This window comes from Carcharodon carcharias, chromosome 4, assembly GCF_017639515.1.
Source record: "Carcharodon carcharias isolate sCarCar2 chromosome 4, sCarCar2.pri, whole genome shotgun sequence".
Lineage (NCBI taxonomy): Eukaryota > Metazoa > Chordata > Chondrichthyes > Lamniformes > Lamnidae > Carcharodon > Carcharodon carcharias.
In genome coordinates, this window is record NC_054470.1 from 144541912 (window position 1) to 144555733 (window position 13822).

Consider the following 13822-nt stretch of genomic DNA (forward strand, 5'->3'; position numbering starts at 1 on the left):
TTTTGGTGGTCCGTCCATCCTTACAGACAGACGAATTGCCCAGGCGGCCTTTACATTTTTCATGAAACCTCATCCAAGGGCGGGATGAGGTTTCCGTTATTAAATTTTAAAAAAAGAATCTACAGACAGAATTTTTATAATGTATATGTTCAGGTGACTCTGATGCTTGGACATTTTTGTTCTGATTTTAAAATCTTTATTTAATATTTTTGAAGTCTTCAGCTACCTGAGGCAGCTCTCTGCCTTCAGGGAGCTTTCATTCCGCGTTCGCCTGCACTTACATCAGCACCCACTGTCCTCCCGCTCCCACCCTGGCAGCGCTGAGCATTTCAGTGCATGCTTCACACTGGCTGGCCCTTAACTGGTTGGTCAACATGAAATCATGGTAGGGAGCCAATTGTGGTCGGCAGTCCGTTCCCTGTCCTCTCCCGGGCCCACTGATTACGCCCGCATGTCGACCTAAAAATCCTGCCCGTGGTGTTTGCATACCAAGGGTCAATGCACAGCTTGATGCAGCTGCACACAAAAAGCCTTCGGCTACCTTAGCTTTGGACTGGCTCTGTTTCACACTCCTTGCCTTTCCTTCTGTTTCCCTATTTTAGTGCTGCTGCCTTTGATTGCAGATAATGCTTCCACCATATGGAATTTGTGGGACTTCTTAGCTCATGTAGTTAAGCATAATTTATTGTCAAGCCATTTTAATTTTAAGACCTTCATTTGGAATTTGTTGCAAATTTGAATACAGCGAATACTGAGCGTCTACGAATTGGTATCTGTTTTGTTCTGTCGAGAATGAAAAAAACTCAGAAAGAAATAGCAGAAATTCAGAAGCAGCTATAATTTAGAACAGGGGTTCTCAACCAGGGGTCTGTGGGCCCCAGGTGTCCATGAGAAGGTTTCAAGGAATCTGCCATAAATAAAAAAAAATCAGCTTTTGAAAATAAAAAGTACTGTCACATAAAGGTGAAATCAACCTGAGCAAACTGCTGACTCTGACCCCAACTCAGATTCTATTCACCCCCTCCTGTGCATCTGTGCAATGACAGTGGCAGCTGCTGCTGAGCACAGGCCCTCACTCACTGAGAAGAAAGAAAGTTGGTGGTCGTTGAACACAGATCCTCCAGTTTAAACTCTACATCCTCTACTCTCCTCTCATCAGGTCCTGCTCTACATTAAGTGCCACGCCCTCCTCCCCACCCCTGCTGCTACTTGTCCTAATGTTGAGGGCGTTGTTGTTCCCCCTCCCCCAGGCTAATTGTGTAGTTTCTTTTCTACACCCCTCACTCCCTGAATCCTCTCATTCCAGTAGAACTGCATCCCATTCAATTCAAGAAAACAGCAATTATTGAAATCAGCTAATGGCAGCTCTGCACACGTATGTACCATCATATGAATTAGGAAAAGGAGTAGGCCATTCAGCCCCTCGAAACTGCTCCATCATTTGATAAGATCATGGCTGATCTGATTGTGGCCTCAAATCGACATCCTGTCTAACCACTATACCCTTTGACTCTTGTGTATCTATCTAACTTAACCTTCAATGTATTCAATAACCCTACACATTTTTTTGACTCAGACAAAAGCAAAATACCGCAGATGCTGAAATTTTTTGTTAATTGTCCCTTCTTCTGTCAATCATAAAAGAAATTCTAAAAACTGAACGCTCAGGTGCATATTGGAAGTTGTAGCCCACTAGCTTGAACATCTCAAACAGTAATGGGTCTGAGGACCTTCATGAACTCAAGGGTCAAACTATTCATATAGACGCAGACTTCCAAGTTAAAACCTAGTATTTGAACAGAATTTTACGTTCCCCTACCAGCAGATTTGCGGGCAGGAGGACCCATTAAATTCCTTGGATGGCCTTCCCAGTGGGCCCACCCCGCTACTCTTTTATGGTAGGATAGGCGAAGCTAACAACAGCCTGATTGCCCTTGCCCCAACTGAGGTCCTTAAGCAGTAATTAATGACCATTTAAGGACCTCTTCCCGCCCACCCTCAACACCTCAATTGTCAGGCTGGCGTGAAGAGTTCAGGGGCAGGAGGAAGCCCAGAAAGTAACCTTGCTCAGGCATCAAGCCTCAAGTTGGGTCGGTGGGGTGGGGGAGGGCGGGGGTGGGGTGTTGTGTGGGGAGGTGCGGGTGGGAGCAGTGGGGGGTGGTGCTTGGGGTCAGGGGGGGTGCCTCCATCAACATCTTTTAACTTCAGGCAAGAAACCTCTCCACCACCCATACCCTCCTCCCAACCCCCAAACAAGATCTGGCCCCTGCAGATGCTCCTTCCCCACCTGGCTTCTTCACCAACATACCCACCCTGCTTTGCCCACCCATCTAAGTCTCACTTGTCCCTTCTGCCCTGCGGCCCCCACACTTACCTGGTTCTAGACTCCCAGGATGTAGACTCTGGAGATTGTTTGCAGCTTCTGGTGGAACTAGAGAGCTGCCGACCAATCGAATTAACTGGCTGATCTCCCGACTGAGGGGCAAAAGTCTCATCTCCAGTGAATCAGCGCTCCTTGGAGCGGGGGGGGAGTGGGTGGCGGGGTGTAATACGTTGGCCACTGACTCTTCAGGTGGCAGGGAGGGAAACTCTGCCCTCCTACAGATCCTGGCCAATAGCAGAATACAGTAGATGCTGGAAATCTGAAATAAAAACAGGAAATGCTGAACCTTTCATCAGAATTCTTTTTTTGTCTCCACAGATGCTGCCTGACCTGCTGAATATTTCCAGCATTTTATGTTTAATTGCAGATCCCTAGCATCTGCAGTATTTTGCTTTTGTATTAGTGTTTAATTCACTGCTACTTCCTTTCCAGGAATGCCCATCCTGGAGAAGTTCTGCTCTTTTCTTGGATTAAATTTCTAATTGTCTCTTCTAACTTGTTCATCTTCATTGCTTTCAATTTCCTTCTCTTGTTTGATCAGATATCTACCACAATTTGCTTTCACTGCCACATGTCCTCCCTTAGCAACTGTCTCCAGCTCCAACTTATTTCATGTGGGTTCCAACTGAAATTTCACCCTTTGTGTTTTGAATCCGCCCAAGTTTGCAGATATCTCCTAGACCAGTGCTTCCCAAACTTTTTCCTACTATGAACCCATCTTAACACTTGCAAACTTGTGTGACCATATAAACATAGAAATATCAAAACGTAGAAACTAGGAGATGGAGTAGGTCATTCGGCGCTTTGAGCCTGTTTCGCCATTTGATCATGGCTGATCCTTTATCTCAACACCATACTCTCACCTTCTCCCCATACCCCTCGACATATTTAGAACCTACCCCGCATTCTAAGACTATGACCACTTGTTCTAGACACCCCAGCCAGAGGAAACGTCATCCCTGCATCCAGTCTGTCCAGCCCGGTTAGAACTTTTTTACCTTTCAATGAAATCCCCCCTCATTCTTCTAAACTCCAGTGAATACAGGCCTAGTCGGCCCAATTTCTCCTCATATGACAATCCTGCCATCTCAAGAATCAGTCTAGTGAACCTTCACTGCACTCCCTCAATGGCAAGTATATCCTTTCTTAGGTAAGGAGACTAAAACTGCACACGATACTCCAGGTGTAGTCTTATCAAGCCCTGTACAGCTGCAGTAAGGCATCCTTGCTCCTGTACTCTCGCAATGAAGGCCAGCATGGCACTTGCCATCTTAACTGCTTGCTGCACCTGCATGCTTGCTTTCAGTGATTGGTGTACAAGGACACCCAGGTCCCTTTGTACATCAACGCTTCTCTGCCATTCTCTATTTCCTGCCGAAGTGGATAACTTCACACTTATACATGTTATACTGCATCTGTCATGAATTTGCCAACTCACTGAACTTGTCTGAATCACCTTGAAGCCTCTTAGCATCCTCCGCACCACTCATATTCCCACCAAGTTTCGTGTCATCAGCAAACTTGGAAATATTACATTTGGATCCCTCATCCAAATCCAGAGTGAAAGCAGCCAATTTTGAAGACTCTGATGGGATCTTGGAGCTAAGGATCATTTGCACGCATGTAATGGAATTTCAGCGCCAATCCCAGGACTGTCTCGCCATTCACCACAATGTGCATTCAAAGTTCCTCCTCGAATATGAACGTGTCAAAGGAAGTTCCCAATTAGCGCTGAACTGAACGACCAGTCAGGGCACTAAAAGAATGGCAAATCAGGGAATTGAAAAGCTGTCCCATAGGTGAATCATTTTGGTGAAAAATAAATCATTATCCTAGCTAGAGACAACACTCGAAAGTTGCCATTGCTGCCTCGGAGCTGGCAGCCCCAAATAATTGGCCCTCTACGCCAACAGGGGTTGTGACCCATGGTTTGGGAACCCCTGTCCTAGACATTCAGAATTCCTCAAACTGTTATTCTTGTTGCACCCTAAGATCCACTTTCAATGCCATATGCACACTCTCAAAGTTACTCTTAAGTAACATCGACTAGTTGTCTTGGTCCAAATTTTCATCTCATCCTTCGCCTCATCTGACGTTGTAACAAAAAACTTTTTACCTTTCTTTCAGGCATAAAGGATAACAAGCTTCAACAACTCATAGGTACCAAAATCTCTCTGGATCGTTCTTCCCCTTCACTTCCCTCTGACCCCATCTCTTCTTTGAATCTCACCCCCGACAGAAAACGTGTTGGAAATATATGAAACAGAACATTTTATAAATCACTGGAGGAAGTGGCTGGAGGAAAGTGAAAAATAATTGGACATTTTGGGTGACACACTTGTTTCAAATAAAGTTGTAAACTTCTTTTCAAAGTTAGAAGATGTTTCATTTTGCACTATAATTACACATTTTTGCTAACCGTAATGAAAATATCAAATTAAGGGGCTTATACTCTAATGCAATTGTTTGAAATTATGATGTGCCAGTTGATTGACAGTTAGTTGGCAGTTCTGAGCTGCCTAAAACTATTAGAAAACAATGAACTAACAAAATGCGAGTGCAAAGGGTGCAAAAATCTTAGCCATACTGCATCAATGCCACTAAATCTCACATCTAGCTTGTCTTGTTTAAAAATAGGAGCACTGAATTTTTTATATTTAACTAAAATAAAACAATTAGAACACTGTACAGTTTTTGGTGCATAATTAAAAAAAGGACATTAAAACAGTAGCGAGTAAATGGTGTAGATTCCCCAGGATAGTGACAGGGCTGAGAAACCAGAGCTGTAGGAAAAACTTTGAGATATTGGAATTAATTCCACAGCAACAGAGAAGGCTAAGAGAAAACTGGAGTTTTTAAAATTACTAAGGATTTTTATGACAAATATAAATAAAAATTGTTTCCTCTGACTGAAGAGTCAGTGAAGAGGTCATCAAATTAAAGTTGTGTCCAAGAGAGGTATTATGACAAAGGTTTTGATGTATTGTGTTGTTGGAGATTGGAATATTTTGCCACAGGGAGGAGCCGAAGCAGAGACCATTGCATCTGTTAACAAAAAGTTAGATAAGTATTTGAAGCAGAGGAAGATGCAGGCATATTGAGAGAGGAAAAACCAGTGGATTAATTCCGATTGCTGTAGCTAAGTCCTAGTATAGATACAATGGACCAAATGACCACCATTTGTGTGTAAACTTTTGTGGTTCCATAGTGTCACGAAAAACCTCTTTATTTTTGAAAAATGATTTTTGAAAAACTTTCAACTGACTGGAAATTCGATACTTTACAAAGTGAGACAGTAAACCGCTTTAAAATGCGAGACAGCCTTCCAAGGTAAAGGTGAGAAAAGCAAACAAGAACCCCCTCCAAAAGGAAGTGTGAAAAGAGAGACATTTTAAAGGAAACCTACAAATATCAAAACCCAACTCTCTCACTAAGGCAGAGATTAAAAATGCAAAGTCTGAATTTTAATCAGCATTAAAAGACAACCACACAACGGACACGCAAACCCCCCACTATGGCGAACAAAATAACCCCTTTTCCTGTTGGTTTCCACTATCTTGAAATGTGTCAAAAGTTTCTAAGATGAAATCCCTATCTTTACAGGATAAGAATCCAACCCAAGAGATAGTGACTGTCCATCGGAAAGAACCTCAGAGGAAACCCATTGATTTCTGGGAGACAGATCACGGAATTAAAAGGAAGGAAATTGTCTTCAGCAAAGTGCAGTTACCTGGACTTCAATTCAACTCCAGGATTTTAAAGAAAACCAGTTCACTTCAAACGGCCACAAAGTTCAAAAATCTATACATTAAGGATGAGGAAAGGACTTAATCATATATATTTTTAATTTTTATTTGGGCTCTAGCTTTTCTTGCTTCTGATATCTGTGTGTGTGTCATCGCATTATTTCTAATTTTTCCTTGGGTTTAGTAGCTAATAGACTTGCTCTTCCTTTAACTCAAGAAAACCTGGTTTGACTGGCTCCTTATTAGAAAGTAAAAGCATTTTGTTTGGATAAGACATCTATGGGGAAAATAAATTTAAAATCCTTTTTAACAACCAACTGAGGAGGCTAAATAAAGGGATGCCAGTTTATCCCTCCTCACCGGGTTGGAACAATAGCCATATGGCATTGCCAAGAAAGCTCTCCTCTGTTGCCATCCTTAGAGATAGCAACATTATCTGTGCCTCCTCTTGTCTTGTCACTAGTACTAGGCATTGGTTCAGCATGGACAATGGTCTATAGGGAAGTAGATCTAATGGTTCCCAATGAGCTTACTGAAACATCCACAGGTAAAAGACATCCCGCCTAATGCAGCTCTGCCATGGGTTCAATTGCTGCAATTGTCACTGCAACTATTGCACCTTCTACAGTGGATGGAAGAATTGTGAAAGTACCTTCCAATGCATTGTGCATGGACCTGGTGAGCTCTTTTACCCAACCTATTTGCAGCAGACAACTTGGCAAGGCACCCAATTTCTGCAACAATGCTACATTCTCTGCAACCATTATTCTCATCAAAGCCAGACCAGCGAGACAAGATCCTCAGCCTCTTTATCTGAGGGGCTGTGCAGTCTAACCCTCCAGCCAGCAATGTCTTTCTCCTCTCGTGCCACTAGCAGATGCTGCTGCTTACTCAGGCTCTGTGTGCCACCGACTGTATTCACTCCAAATATATCCAGATTTGCCCAGGTGCTTGCAGATGTAACATCCAGCAGAAAATCACAGTCATTTCCACTCTATTCCACCCACCCGCCCCCCCATACAAGCTGAAGTGCAACAGGAAAAAAATACACAAGAAAATACAAATCATCCTTTCTTCTCTGAACTTTGCTTATTGCAAAAAAAAATGATTAGTTTTATGCTTGCTCCTTTAAGCTGGTGAACCTTTAAATCCCATGGCAGGATGCTACTTCCCAGTAGCTGTCAGATAAATTCCCAGTCAGAGTTTTTTTTTGATGTCTGTTGCTTTACCATAATGTGGCTGAGGTCTGAAGTAATGGCAGTGTGAGCACACACATTGTCAGGTATATGTAAAGTACATTCATTCAGAAAGTTCAGGGTTGGCATATCTAAAGGACCTTATAAGCACATGAATGCAGAACATATTGGAAACTTAGTCTGATATAATATGAATAGACAGAGTTTTGGCAAAGTAAATGCCAAGAACAGGCTGTCACTTCACAGATTCCTGCCATTGAGCCAGCACATAGAAGAAGCTAGTAGAACCTAGAAGTTCACTTTAGGAGCACAATTCTAATACTGGAAAAACAAGGAATCATAGGATGGTTACAGCACAGAAGGGGGGCCACTCAGTTCATCATGTCCATGCTGGCTCTTAGCACTGCAAACTTTTCTCTCTAGATAGTTAGCCAATTTCTTTTTGAAAAACACAATTGAATCTGCCTCCATCACATTTTCAAGCAGTACATTCCAGATCTTAACCACTCGCTATGTAGAAATGATTTTCCTCATATTATCATTGCTTCTTTTGAGTTGGGACATGTCCATCAATTTTACTGAAACCTTTATTAAATATTTAAAAACCCTCATGAAACCTCATCCCGCCTGTGGATGAGGTTTCATGTTTTTTCTTAAGCCCGCCAGGGCTCCTGGCCTGCCCACCAACCTTAAGGTTGGACGGGCAGGTCCATTAATTATGTCAGTTACTTTTTAAATGGCCTCAGTTGGCTGGTGACAGGTTGGCGGGTGCGCAGCTAATTCGGCTGTGCCCCCACTGACCTGAAAATGGAAATGATGTGGGGTGATGTTGGGAGTTCCACCTGACATCATCCCGCGTCGGCGAGTGGGCCCTACCCCCGCTCACTGACCGGAAGATCCTTCCCCATAAATCTGTAGTTCAACCTTACATACAGTCAATGTTCAGGCCTCCACTGCTCTCTGTGGAAGAGGATTGCAAAGACTTACGACCCTCCGAGAGAAGAAATTCCTCATCTCTGTCTCAAATGGGAGACCTTCATTTTTAAACTGTGCCCTGTAGTTGTAGATTCCCCTACAACACTTTCCCATACAATTGCAGGAGGTGTAACACCTGCCCTTTTATCTCCTCTCTCCTCACTGTCCAAAGCAGCAAACACTCCTTCCAGGTAAAGTTTTTACATGTTCTTTCAGTTTAGTATACTGTATTTGCTGCTCACATTGCAGCTTCCTCTACACTGGGTAACCACTTTGCAGAACACCTCCACTCAGACCACAACTATCACCCCAACCTTCCAGCTGCTTGCCATCATAATTCTCCATCTTGTTCTCACACTCACATTTCTGTCCTCGGCCTGCTGCAATGTTTCAGTGAAGCTCAATACAAGCTTTTGGAATTCTGGGAAATAAGACAGGTATTTGTCACTCCCCAATTAGCGGTGGAATGAAAAAGCCTGTAGATGTTCCTTCTTAAAGGAAAATTTAGTATAGTCATTTGGTAGTACAGGACTTGAGTATTGCTGAAAAAAAGAGATATGTCTAAGCTTTTCATCTTGCACTCATCAGGACGTTTCGCAAGAATACCAATATAAGGGGAAAACAACAATTTATACTGTATGTGTAAGGATACGACAATCTTAAATTGGTTTTCAGCATAATTCTTAGCACACGGAGGATTATTTTGTCCAAATGTTGTCCAATTACGGAAACCACATCTAATATTGGACACTGTGTTTTGAGTTTTGCCAGCATGACAGGTTGGTTATGGTCTGCATCCTGCCTGGTGCAGGAGCTGGGCCATGCTGTTTGATATGATCTGCCAGTCTTTGGGATGTACAGTCTACATACCTAGCATCACACTGGCACTGAAATTCATGTACCACATTACTCATTTGTGTGATAGGCAGAACATCTTTTTGACTTGACAGCAGCATCCCGTTAATGGCGAATACCACTGGTGTAGCAGCGTGAAACAGCTAACATCACCTGTTGCTCATACACAGGGATCATGTTCATTGCAGACAGAAAGAACATGTACATACACTGTGCCTGTTTCAGCTAAACAAAATAAGTGACAGCCATTTGCTGACTCATTCCTCACGGAAATGCCTTGTCCAATCAAGGTCAAGCTGCCTAGTTTAAATTTCAAACAACGCTTAGCAGTTAATTGTCTGTTGCCATCATTGGTGCATTCGCCATGGCAACACCACTTGCCAACCAATCAGCACTCTCTTCAAATACAGTATAAACTGTTGTTTTCCACTTATATTGGGATTCTTGCGAAGTGTCCTGATGAGTGCAACACAAAAAGCTTTGTCAGTTTTTTAGTTACTGCATAAAACCTGGAGAGATCTATTCATATCACTTTATGTTAAACAGGTGTTGGTCCGCAAAGTTCCCCACTTGAATACTGGAATCACTGTTTGTGCAGAAGAGCTATGACAGTTGAAAACACCATTAGAATAAATGTGCATACAAAACTAACACAGCTACAAAACTTTATTAAGCCCTGTCCATTCACTATACCTCAATTAACTGCTGCTCATGTGACATGCCTTTGCAAAGTGATTGCCTTGCAAGAGATGAATAAAACTGACTAGATCACACACAGATTCAGTGATAGCTTCATTCTGGTTAGACGACAAGTTCTCAAGTTTAAAACATGACCAGAATCAGAAATTTACAGAACTGAAGGATGCCATTTGGCTCATCATACTGGCTCATTGAAAGAGCTATTCATTTAATCTCTTTCCACCACCCTTTCCTCATACCCTTTTATACTTAATCTCATTTCCCTACCCTTTCTCTATACCATTTTATACCTGATTATAGTGCAACCCTGAATAAAATCAATTCTGTGGTAGGAAGCATTATTATACATTGAAATTAAAGTTTTTTGTTTGATTATGAAGTGCTTTGGAACTATTTTTCCCACATTAGAGGTGCTATGTAAGTGCAAATTGTTGTTGTAATACAACATAAATTTATTTGGAGCTGCTAAAAAATGACAAAGTAATTTAGATAAATGAAGAATTGCACTTTGTAACCTGAGTATTTAATTTTTACTATAAAATCTGGATGTACAAACTGTCACAGTTCTGTTGGAAATTTCATATGGGTGTGATCTGAGAGCACCACAGATGTGTAGTGTTTTAACAGCTGAGACTTAAGTAGAATTTGTGAAGTAATAGAATTATTGACATGTCTCATTATTATCATGATTAATGTGCCTGTCATAACAGTTAGGATTATAGAAAATTGTTATGAGAGGTCAGAGATCCCATGACACATTGGGAGTGAAGAAATAGGAAATTGTACAAAAATGATTCAAACTTAAAGCAGGGAATGTTTTAAGGGGATCTATATTTAAAAAACATCTAATAGGAAACTCTTTCCCTGGTTCTGATTGGAAATGGCTGCAAGTATAGGATTACATAGGATGTTCAACACAGAAACAGGCTATTCGGCCCAACAAGTCCATGCCGGTGTTTCCAACGGTTGTCTCTTGATTCGTGGATGACGTCTACTCAGGGTCACGAGGTTTATATGATTGAATAGGCCAATTCTTGACCCACACATTTTTGGGCATACGGGCAGCATGTCCCATGAAATAGTGGGAAGCGGAGTGTGGGACATGCTTACATTTCTTTCCTTCTCTGCTGCCATGTTGCCTCATTAATATGACTTTGTAACACCAAGCGTGATGGAGCTTGATGTCACGTTTTTGAATGATCGGTTGCAAGTTCCTTCCAATCACCAAGGTCAATGTTGTGTGCTTCAAGAAGAACTTTAGAATATCTTTAATGGGTTTTCTTGGCTGTTCCCTAGAGCATGGGCCATTTGAGAATTGAGAAATGGGACCTGGCGGAGGGAGACACACCCCAGCCAACCTCATCCCAATACCAGGACATCCTCCAGCAACATTCCATGAGCACAGACTCTGTTCCTTCAACACATGCACCTGGTTTCCCCATTCCTTGCACTACACTGTTGGCAGTTGCTCCTTAATTAGCTACTATGCACTGCTTTATGGATTGCCCTCACTCAGCAGTTCCACTGTGTTGTCTCCCTGCCTTCAAAAACTTCCTGAAGTCCCTTCTCTTCTACTGTCTTCAGTTATCCACAGCCCTGTAAAGCACTGGTAAATGATTCTCTGTACATGAGGGGGCTTTAGAAATATTTTAAGATTCAATAAAAAGGTGTCACATCATCTCTTATTTGGAAGAAAATTTATCTTAGGCAGATAAAAGCAGAAAATGCTGGGAAAACTCAGCAGGTCTGGCAGCAAGTGTGGCGAGAAAAACAGAGTTACTGGCTGGGATTTTCCGGCCCTGTTGTGGACAGGGCCCACTGTGGGCAAGGTGGCGCCCCAACCAAAAGTCCATTGACTTGCGGTGGGACCGGAAGATCGTGGCGATGGATGCAGAAAATCTTGCCCAATGTTTCGAGTCCATATGACTGAAGAAGAGCCATACAGACTCGAAACATTAACTCTGTCTCTCTCTCCGCAGATGCTGCCAGGTCTGCTGAGTTTTTCCACTATTTTCTGTTTTTAACTTAAGCAGAATTTGATGTGAACAGATCACATCAAAAATGAAGAAATCATTAATTTTGCATTTCCCTGCCACTTGGAGTTGCTTGTTCACATATCACTGGAAAGTGAAAATAAATCATAGGCGGTAGAATATAAATTAAATGTTGTGAGGCTCCACTCACATTCACCTCATTCGACCAAACAATCAGGCAGTAAAGTAAATTTGCCAAATTTCTGATACTGCCAATTTCCTGGTTACTAAAATGAATCAGTTAATAATCGGGAGCACCATGAATCAGGCAAGCTGATGCTCAGTGCTAGATTTTCCACCTTCCTATTGAGTGGGCTACATTCTGGGAATGGAGCCTCACAAAATAAACTCTTAAAAAATGATGCATTGTAGTAAAAAATTAATAATGTGCAAATACTATAATCACTGAGTAGTTTTTATGCCTTTAAGTTTATTCAAAATGAAATTCTGGCCTTATTTGTAAATGTACTGCCTGGTGTGGAACTGAGTCAGGGCAATAAGGAAGGCTGTAGCTTTGATTTGTGGTCTGTGCTAACTTAACTGATTTTAATCAGTTCCTCTGGATTGGGAAGGAGAAACAGTCAAGGTTCTGGCCTTGATTGTTCTTCAGGACTTGCACCGGGCCACTTGGGCAGGCAGGCATGTGACCTGCTGTTATTCCCGAACCAATGAGTTTGCATCTCATGATTTTCTTCTCCCTAATGATTAATAAAATACTGTACTACTTATCATGAAATTTCCATCATGACAATATAATTTCTACTGTACATACACATTGTAAATATATTCATTAGTCTATTATCCAAAGTTACCATATTTTTGCTGTGTGGTAAAAAGTGTTTTCTTTTCCAAGTTTGTGTGGCAGTGAAAGCAGCTGTTAGAACTGGGCCATTTAGAGCTCCATGGATATACTTATGTGTGAAGAATATATAATGTCTTGGGAGCATCAAAGTATTTGCATATATTACAGACAATGCAGCAAAATACTCTATTGTCAGCCAAGCATCATAAAAAAATTGCTAGAAAAGTTGATGTGGTGTTTTCTTGGCATTTTAGTGCAATAAATGTACGTCAGTGTGAGGAAATGAGCTTGTGTATTCATTATGTAGAAACTCACCAACAAACCCTGCACCAGGAAAAACAGCATTGTCAAGTACATTTGTCTACACTCCTAAAAGAATTCAGCATGGTTGAGCTAAAGCCATATGTTTTTTTTAATGAAACCATGACAACATATAAAGCAAATCTCGTTAAGAATTAAGTAGCTCAAGAGCGTTCTATAGATAATGGTCTTGGCTTTATCTTTTAGAAGTAAAGAAAATGAAGAATAAATATGTTATTTCATTAATATCAGTCCCAGAAATGTTCTCTATTGTTAATATTGACATATTGTGTGACTCAGTGTACAAATCCTCTCCTGCTCCTTCGAACTATTTGATTAAACTATCACATTAATATTGAAAAACCTGATTACTGTAGTGTCCTTAGTTACAGGGCCTCTCCTCTCTTACACAACCCATCTGTTGTTTATTAAAAATCTCCCTCTCTTGGGAACAGGGTGGGGTACAGATGGACTTTACCACCTGCCACTTATTTATCAAATTTTCACCTTGTGTGGTTAATAAAGACTACTGGGAAATTAGCTGAAATATTGGGGAAAATTGGAGAATTTAGGGATTGTGAGATTGAGTTGAGCACAACAAATCCTTAATTCTCAAACTGAAGTAATGTATAGCAGAGTAGGTTTAGTATCCCAGAAATAACCATGACAAGTGACTTTCATTCTTGTACTACATTCAGTGCGTTTTTTGGAATGTAATTTTGTGTTATTGATTAATAACGATTGGTAATTAATTAGTAATCAATTAATCACAATTAAGTTAAATTAAAACTTGCAATTAATTTAATCAGAAAATTACGCTTGCACTGATTTAA